Consider the following 9822-nt stretch of genomic DNA (forward strand, 5'->3'; position numbering starts at 1 on the left):
TATTGATCAAGCTCCTGCAGCAATAATAGCCGTACTTGCAGAAGAAGCTGATAAAAATGCAAAAACTTTTGGAACCTATGATGTTGTTAAATCAAGGGTGATAACAAATTTGAAGACTGCTTCTGCAATAAAGAAGAAAGAAAAAATGGTGAGACAAATCAAGAGAAAATTTGGCATTGAAGAAGAAGGAACAACAGAAGAGGAAGGAGAAGACATTGAAGAAGAGAGAGATTAACCTCAAGGTTTGACTCAAGGGTTAGGAGAAGATAAAGAGGAAAGTGCTGAGGAAGAAGAAGCCGAGGAAGCACTAGTTAAAAGAAAAGCCACAACTCCTCCTGCTCCTCAATCCAAGGGGAAGAAAGTAGCTGCTCCTGCACCAAAGAGACCTACCACAAGGGCTGCAGCACAAAAAGCCCAAGAGGAGGCAAAAGGAAAGAAGAAAGACTCAAAGAAGACTACTGCCGAGTCTAAGAAAAGAAAATTTATTCCCCAGCCTGAAACAAATGAGGAGAAGACAGAGTTAGAGGACAACAGTCAATTTCAAGTGGTAAGACACAAACCTCAGACTGTTGTTGACAAATTATGTTCAAAAATTAGGAATGATGATTTGAAAGGTTTAAAGAACCTGAATTTTTCTAAGCTCACCAAAGAAGAGAAAAATAAATTAGAGGAATCTGTGTATGCTATGATGGCTGAATATAAGCACACACCTCTAGAATTAGATGAATCTATGCCCAAAGAATTGTATAAAATTGTAGAGGATAAATGGCATTTTTGTTTACAAATGGAAAAGGAGATAAGGAAGTCAACATTAGCTAGATTGTTGCTTGATTTGACTAAAGATCAAGTAACAAATGCAGTAAAAAGGCATAATAATAGATTCACTCCCAAGCATAGAGCATTCAGCATATTATAGAATAAAATTGAAGGGGTAGTTACAAAATCCACAAGATTGTGGAAAATAGTTTACAAGAAAATAGAAGATGTATATGATGAAGAATATAAGGCAGAGGCAAGTGCAAAGACAAGGGAAAAGAAGGTGTCAGGAACCAAAGAAAAAGAGAAGGAACAAGTGGAGAAGAAGAGTAAAGAAGAAAAGGAAGAAAAAGAACATACAGAGGAGAAAGAGGAAGAGAAAGATGCAGCTGAGCCACAATATCAAAGTATGCAAGACACACAGGTATCTCCTCCTAGTCCTCCTCATGTCACCATCACACCTGAAGATATTATAAAAATAAAAGATGTTACAGACACTTCAAATCCAAACATCAATCCATTAACTACAGAGGATTTAGAAATCCTTGACCAATCATCACTAGTAGCAAAATTAAGTTCAAATCCTGTATTGGTTAGTATTGATGAATTACAAAATCCAGAAGTTAAAACAAAGATAGTCAAGGCAAAAGCACAAGTGCCACCTTTGACCATACAAACTACTGGTATTATATTTCTTCCACCACCACCTCCACCAAGTGTAGTCACTTATACACTTCAAATGCCGAGTACAGCAGCAGGAGAAATAAAAGAAACATCTGAACAACCAACAAGTTCAACCCCACCTAGCGATCATAAAAGGGATACTCAAGTAGAAGAAAAAGATGAGACAAAGAAGAAGAAGGAGACTGCAATACAAACATTGGTTGCGTTACCAAAATCTAGTACTCCAACACAGACTCTTCAGTAGTGGAGCATAGATGGGTTACAACTACAAATCAGGACACCAGGCTTGAGCTCATTAAAGGTAGTTAGGAAACTTCACTATGGAGTTCCTGAGCTTGATGAAGAAATAGAGATCCCATATTATGAATTTAGCACTCTTACTAAAGAAAATATCAATGAAATTCAAAGTGCATTTGACAAAAGAAGGAGACAAGAAGCACTAAGAAAATAACACAAGCATAAGCTTACCTTGAATGAAATCAAAGACATATTCACAGAAGCTTTCTACTTACAGTCTCCAAATGAGTCAAGACCAATTATAGAGCAACTATCTAATATAGTTGACCAGGTGACTAGTGAAGACCAAGAAACAAATGCCAGATTGCTCGAATGGTCAAAAAGGAAGTTCCAAGGCAAGGTAAATAGTAAAATATTCGGTGATATAGCACTATCACAAGAAGAACTAGCAAAGAAAATTAAAATAGTTAAAACCGTACTAGGAAACATCTTTTCCCTATACAGCAAGTTGTGTGATTTTTCCACATTCACATAGGACACTAGCCAGAAAATACTGAGCTTGGAAAATAATCTAAAGATTTCTAGCATGCAACTCCCCACAAATCTAGCTCAGAGTGAGAAGCATTTTGCCCAATCACTTCACACACAAAGATAGTTAGTTGTCTTAGCAACAGAGGAGGAAACCACAAAAGCTAAATTGATGCAAATTCAATCATCAATAACTCCTCATTTGGAACTACTTCACAAGGAGTAGATAAATGCAGAGACAGTCCTCAAGAAAGACCCCAATCTTTCTTCATCTGATGGACTTGTACACCTAGCAGCAAAGATTTCCATCCAGCATAAGACATTGGATGTCGCACTAGCAAATTGGGATGCAGCTCTGAAGGTACTCCTTGAAGTAAATAGTACATTTTTGGCCAAGTATTTCATTTCCTTGTAAGACCCTTGACATAAGTGTCAAAAAGGGGGAGAATAAGTATGGGGAAGTGATAAGAAGAGATTAAGTATGGAGGAGTTAAGTACAGGAATGAAATGATAAGTATGATAAAAGGGGGAGATAGCAAATTTTGGGAGCAAATTTTGAGATAGCAAATTTTGATCAGTCAGAATGCAGAAAAAGGACAGAACTAACTGAGTGTACATACAAGATCAACTAATAAGGAGTCATAGGGATCTTAGTTAAGTGTTTTTTCCACTCATGTCAAAGGGGGAGATTGTTAGCTTAAAGAATAAATTTGACAACTGAGTGTCAATACACTTAACCATTTTTCTACTAAACAATGCCAAACAAAGAGTAGGTGTTGAGTAATATGAAGTTCCGAGCTATATCAAGTGTCGAGTAATAGTAGGTGTCGAGTGTTAACAAGTGCCAAGTGTAACAAGTGCTGAGTGTTAACAAGTGTCGAGTGTTAACAAGTGTCGAGTGTCAACAAGTGTTGATTGTTAACAAGTGTCGAGTGTTAACAAGTGCCAAGTAACAGTAGGTACCAAGTGATACAATTTTGTTTAGGTGCCGAGATATCCAGAAAATAGCATGTGTCGAGCATCAGAAATACTTCAGGAGCCAAGTAACTCAGAATATCATCATAAGAGTTTGTAATTGCACAAACTATGATGCAAACAGTTTTTGCAGCTCACATAAGGAAAATCTCGAAGGATTTAATGATGAGATCAAATCTTTTATCTTTCCTATGCAATCTACATGCAGCCAATAAGAAAAATGATAAAGGCATGCAACCAATCAGTAAAAGACAAGTATTGAGCGGGAAATTGAGATTCAATGTGGATCGTAGATCCATATCTAACCCTAAGTCTTTGAAGTCTTTATAAGGAAGATGAAATTTCATTGTAAAGATATATGAGTGGACATACAAGGGTGCACAAGGAAATCTATTTTCAGAAAGTGAGGGTTATCAGATCACAAAAGGATGAAGATCAGAGAAAGTGAAAAAGGTGCCTGCATTCAGCAATCAAGGATTGTAATCTATCAGGTTCATTATACCTAATACTTTCTAGCAATTGTATTAGAATGAAAATATTATGGTGATAGTTAGCTTAACAGCTATTTTGTAGATCCTTTAATTAGGTGATTAAAATCCTTTAACAGGGTGACACTTCATGTTAAGTGTTTGTAAAGCCTTTAACCAAGTCACTATTGATACAGTGTAAAGCCTTTAACAGGGTAGGCCTTTAACAGGGCAGACCATCAGAAGTGGTTGAACAATATTGCTGCAGTAATTTTTGTGGGTACCATCCCCACCCCAGTTTTACCTTCTTATTCCTGGAGGGTTTTTGGGTTACCAAATTCTAGTGTTATGAGTTGTTGATGCATGTGTTTAGTTTCATATTTGTTTGATGTATTTACATGCGTGCAATTTATTTGCAGTTAAAAGTTTTATTAGCTAAAGTTTGATACTTATGATTCACCCCCCCCCCCCCCCCCCCCCCCCTCTCATAAGTATTCTTTCCATATTTGAATATTCCAACAGAAAAATCAAGAATTGAGATACTCATAAATGGAGAAACATGCATATGCAATGGTGAGAATACTTAAAAATTTCATGTTTTATATTTTACATTCTCATTCAGTGATATATGTGCCAAATTCTATAGTTAAAACCATTTTGACACAATAAGAGGTTACTTGTAATAATAGAGGAGCTTGGATAGAAAATGTTCAAGAGTGTGATATTGAGATCAAGCCAACTAAACTTGTGAGAGAAAATGCACTTTGTAAAGCTTTGGAAGAAGATCGACAAGTTGAAGAGGAAGATACTCCAAAGGTTCTTATGGTAATTCTTTAGGATCTTTGGTTTTCAAATATTGTATACTTTCTGACATATGGTGAATGCCCTAAAGAATTGACTACCAAAAGAGGGACATAGAAACAAAGGCCTTGAAGTATATAATTCATGATGATGTCTTATATAAGAAGGCTATTGATGGAACATTTTTAAGATGTGTTGATAAGGAGAAATAAGTGAAGTTGTTAACATCTTTTCATGATGAGGCATGTGGAGGAAACTTTTCTTCTATTGTCACTGCATTCAAAACTTTGAGACAATGTTATTATTGGCCTGGTATGTTTAAGGATGCATATAAGTGGGTTGCTAATTGTAAGAAATGTAAGATGTTTACTGGTGAGCCTCAGCTAGTTGCTTTTCTACTTAGACTAGTGGTGATTGAAGCACCTTTCCATCAATGAGGTTTGTATATTATAGATCCAATCAACCCTCCTAGTCAAGGACATTCATATATATTAACTACCATAGATTATTTCAATAAATGGGTTGAAGCCAAGCCAATGAAGGAGACTTCATCAAAAGTGGTATGTGAGTTTCTCAAAGAACATATATTGGTCAGATTTGGAGTTCCTATGAAATTGATAATGGATAATGCATCTTACTTTTCTTCCTCAGAAATTATTGATTTTTTCTATGATAATGGTATTCAAGTTGGTCATTCCTCTGATTATTTTCCTCATGGAAATGGACATGCCAAATCCACTAATAAGAATCTAATTAATATTTTGAAGAAATTGGTCTCAAATAATCAAAAAAATTGGCATAAGAAGATACATGATGCTTTATGGGTTGACAGAACCACACCTAAAAGGGCCATTGGTATCTCATCTTTTGAGTTAGTTTATGGAGTGGAAGCTAATTTTTCATTGACTCGAGCTTGTTGCATGTAAACTAGAGATTGTGATTGAAGAAGATATTTTCAAAGATGTACTAGAAAAGAGAATTTTGTATCTCACCAAGTTGCAGGAAGAGAAAGAAGAAATGGTTGACAAAATCATTGAACACCAAGGAAGATTCAAGAAGTTATTTGATAAAAGAGAAAGAGCAAGGAAATTTATGGAAGGTGATTTGGTCTTGCTGTGGGATAAGAGATATGAACCAAGAGGGATGCATTCTTAGTTTCAATATTTGTGGAAAGGACCATTTCAGATTATATAAGTAAATCAAAACAATTCTTTCAAGTTGGCATATCCCACTGGAGAAACCTTTTCATGTTCTTATAATGGGTACAATTTGAAGTTGTATCAAATACAAAATTGAAATTAGGTAACCCCTATATAGTAGCTAGTTAGGTAGGTTTTCTTTCATGTAGTTTGTTTTAGCTTAGTTGCTTGTATTCTTCATTAGTTTTTGTTGCTCTTATAGATTAGTCTACTCTTTTTTTCCAAGTTGTCAACTTGTTGTGTGGAACTAGAGATTGCTAGGATTCTTTTTAGCATTGTCATACTTAAATCCCTAGATAGAGCCAGTTGTTACCATGATTTTTGTTTCTAGGATTAGGGTTAGTACATGTGGTCTCATGTTTGTGTCTAAATTATATTTAAGGAACTTCTCTTCTCATCTATTCCTTTGTGTACCCCTAGGTGGGTATTCAAAATAAATTGAATGCATTCATTCATATTAGGTAATTAGGGAAGGAAGGGTAAGTTTATGCATTTCCCAGATGAGAAGAAAGTTATTCAAAAAAACCTAATTCTATGATCAATTATTTTAGGCATGATACATCTAAAAGAAGAGATCACATTACATTCAAAATAGGTGGCAAATAAAGCATTTGGATCAAGACTCAAGACTGAGGTGCAAATCAAAGGAACATTATGGAAACCAGAGAAGTCAAATCAAATGCAAGAGAAGAAGATAAGTACTCAAAAATAGTGAAAGAACATAGTCAAAGGTTCTCTAACTCTCATTGAAATTTAATTAATAAATCCTCATGTATCCACACTGCAAAATTGACAAGTCAATGGCTTGGAGGTTAAGTTCAGATTGTTAGATGAATATCAAATCGATGAGTGGTGTTTTAAGAAGGAATTGAAAGAGTTTAAGGTTTACATCTCTTTAGTTGTCGAATCTCAGATGATCAATGTTCATCATATTACCACATTTTAAAAATTCATGACGTTTAGCTAATGTGGGAAAATGAACATCTGACATGTGTAATGGTGGACCCACATTGCAGAAGACTAAAGACCACAAGGTTGCATGGAGTTAAGACTTACATCTAGTTAGAGCTACGAAGAAGAGAACTACATATCACATAGTGTTTAAGTTAACTCCAGGTCAAGGTCACAAAGATATGAAATCATGTCAATCACATTGTTGCAGGTTTAAAATGCTAGTTACATTTAAAGTTGTGAGGCTACAAAAACAAAGACAAGGTTAATATCTTTAGCATTGCAACATCATAGGATAGATGGCATACACTATATTCTAGGTTGTGAAGAGGAAAAAAGTATTTGATAGTTAAGGTAATAAGCTTCTAAGCTATCACATTGTTATGTCATAAGAAAAGATTATGAGTTGCAAAACTATGAGAGAGACTTGAAGGTTAGTGTTAAACAATCATCACATCATCACAACATTAAGTGCTAGATCAATATGAACAGATCTGAAAGTGTGAAATGAGTAAATTAGTTGATTGCAAGCTTAACTAGTAGATTGAGGATAATAGTTGTGAAGCCATGAGATTCCATAGATGACTACTAGGTGCATGAATCATAGGTCAACACTAACCATTGGAAGTCTAAGTTGCAAAGATGAAAAGAATAGTAGTAGTTAATTCAGGTAGTCATCGTTGCATCATCACATACAAACAGGTAGTTAAAGGCTTCCAAGTTGTGAAGTCACAAAATCCAATCATCCCATCATCACATTGGAAGAAGACATTGTATGAATGACAATTGCAAAGATGTAACATAAATGAAGAGATACATTCAGCTATTAGATATCAAAAGATCGATGATGCTCATTTTTCCTCTTTTCAAAGATGCATGAAGGAAAACTGATGTGAGAATATGAGAATCTAACATAGAGGGACCCACATTGAAGAGTAGAACAAAGAGTTAAGATCTTTAAATCTTATCCAAAAGATCTTAATAGATCAAAACTTTTGCAAGTTTGTAAGTGATTAAAGATAACCTAGAGTTAACTTGTCAAAGCTGTAAAAGCCTTTTTTCACAAGGTCGTAGGTGGTTAGAGGTAATCCTGAGTTAAGACAGTGATAGAGCAAAAAATCATTGATTGCATCATTGAAATAGGGTAGAGCTAACTTGAGGTCAATGTTGCATTAATGAATTTGATGATCGAATGAATAAAGATATTGAAGGAAATGACATTTTGCTCTTTCGATAAGATGACAAAGAGTTAACCATGATAGTTAAGAATCTAAGCTTTCGCATTGTCATAGAGGGTTAAGTGTAATCTTGAGTCAACATAGTGAAGCAATGAAAGTCAATCATCACATCATTGCATCGAGTAAAGAGATCAAAGGAGTGACAAGGTAAAAGGTCAGATGGTTTATTATGTTTGAATCATGATCGTTGAATATTAGCTCGACAATGAGAATCCAAAACTGTAGTGACCATTGGAATATGAATTATATGGACTTGGTGCCAAACAATAGAACATGAAGAAAATGAAGATTTCTGTGGGATTCCTAAGATTACATGAAGGTGAATAGTCATTGTGTGTTTTTTATAAGTCTCATGGAGTTAGATTACATGATAGAAAGCTATAAATGTAATCTCTTTTTATAATACAAAGGTCAGAAAACTTGATGGTGAATTGGCTCTATAATTCCATTTACCTAATTTGATTTTCATGTTTTGTTTCCCATATATTAGTTCTACATTGAGAGTTGAAGGACAATTATACGTGATTTTGTGACAATCATGTGGATTCTATTTCACTATGGCAATTATATTATTGGTGATTCCATTTACTTTTTCATATGAGTTTCTACTTCTCCTCTGGCTTGTTTCATGACATGTTAAATAGTTTCATTGGGAATTGAAGAATAGATATGGATGAATCTATTAGTAACTTGTTGGATTCCATTTCATTCAAGACTGATAGTTAAAGAAATTCCATTTTCCCTCATATGCATCTCTTCTTCCTTTCCTCTTTTATATTTAGATAATTAATTTGCTTTTAGAATAGGAGTAAAAATTAGAGAATTTCAAGGTGATAGGTTGTTCAAAATCTATTTTGTCTAAATTGTTTGTGTCTACAAATAATTTTGTTATCCTCTACTACTCTCAAGTTAAGAGCTTACTCTGTCAACACTTTGATCTAAGAAAAAAATATTCATTGCATATCATTGCAAATATTAAGAGAGTTGTACCTTGTAATTCAGAGGGTAGTGATAGAAAATGTACACTGGCCCATTTTTTGGTAACATCCTTTTGTCTCTCCAAAATATTGGGTATTAAAAGAGTTAGGTTATAAAATCTAATAGGAGAACAAACTATTAACCAACAATTGCAAAGGTTTAGAAATTCCTTCAAAAATTATGAAGAGGTATGACCTTTTACTTATATATGTAGGCTAGCACAATCTATTAAGACCATATAACATGTATTTATTCTTGGGATCAAGCAATAAATAATTATACCAAGAAACCATGACAAATAATAGGATGGGGACATTACAAGTGGTATCAAAGAATCTTTCCTATCACCCTGTGGAAAGTAGTTTATGTAAAATAACCAAAGCACTCAAAGAGCATTAGAAGGATAGAAGAGGAAATGTGACAAATTGAATAGAAATGACTTATCCTTTAGATATAAAGAACAATGCAAGCTAAGACATATATGTGGGTAGAAGAAAAATTAGGAAAGAAAAAAAAAAGAACCACAGAGAAATTCTAGAGAGGGATGAAGGATAAAAAGACCAAAGGCATTTGACGAGCTACAACTCTAGAAATGACAAGTATCAATTTTTTTATTTGTGTGCACTATAAGAACATCCTTATTGATTTAAGAAACATGAAATTAATAAGGAAATGAGTGAAAGTATGGATCTATCTCACCTTTTAGGATAACTTAATAGTTCTAAATGAAAAGGTTTCAACTGAAATTAATTTGGTCTAACCAACATGGCGTTGACTATGCACCATAGGGCCCCAATGTGGTATCAATGTTCTAATCAAACCCAGGGGTTCTAGTCAAACTAGTTTTGGTTAGAACCCCAAAAATCTATTTAAAACCCCTAGAATTCCAATGAAGGGCTCATTCTAATGAAGCACTTTTTAGAATTTGAGGAATGGATAATTGTTGCATAACTTGTTCAATCAAACTAGATGAGTACATTTTTTTTAATCATTTAAGAGTTTTAATAT

Source organism: Cupressus sempervirens, chromosome 10 (genome assembly GCF_028749045.1).
Source record: "Cupressus sempervirens isolate cs-2001-9-10 chromosome 10, ASM2874904v1, whole genome shotgun sequence".
Taxonomy (NCBI): domain Eukaryota; kingdom Viridiplantae; phylum Streptophyta; class Pinopsida; order Cupressales; family Cupressaceae; genus Cupressus; species Cupressus sempervirens.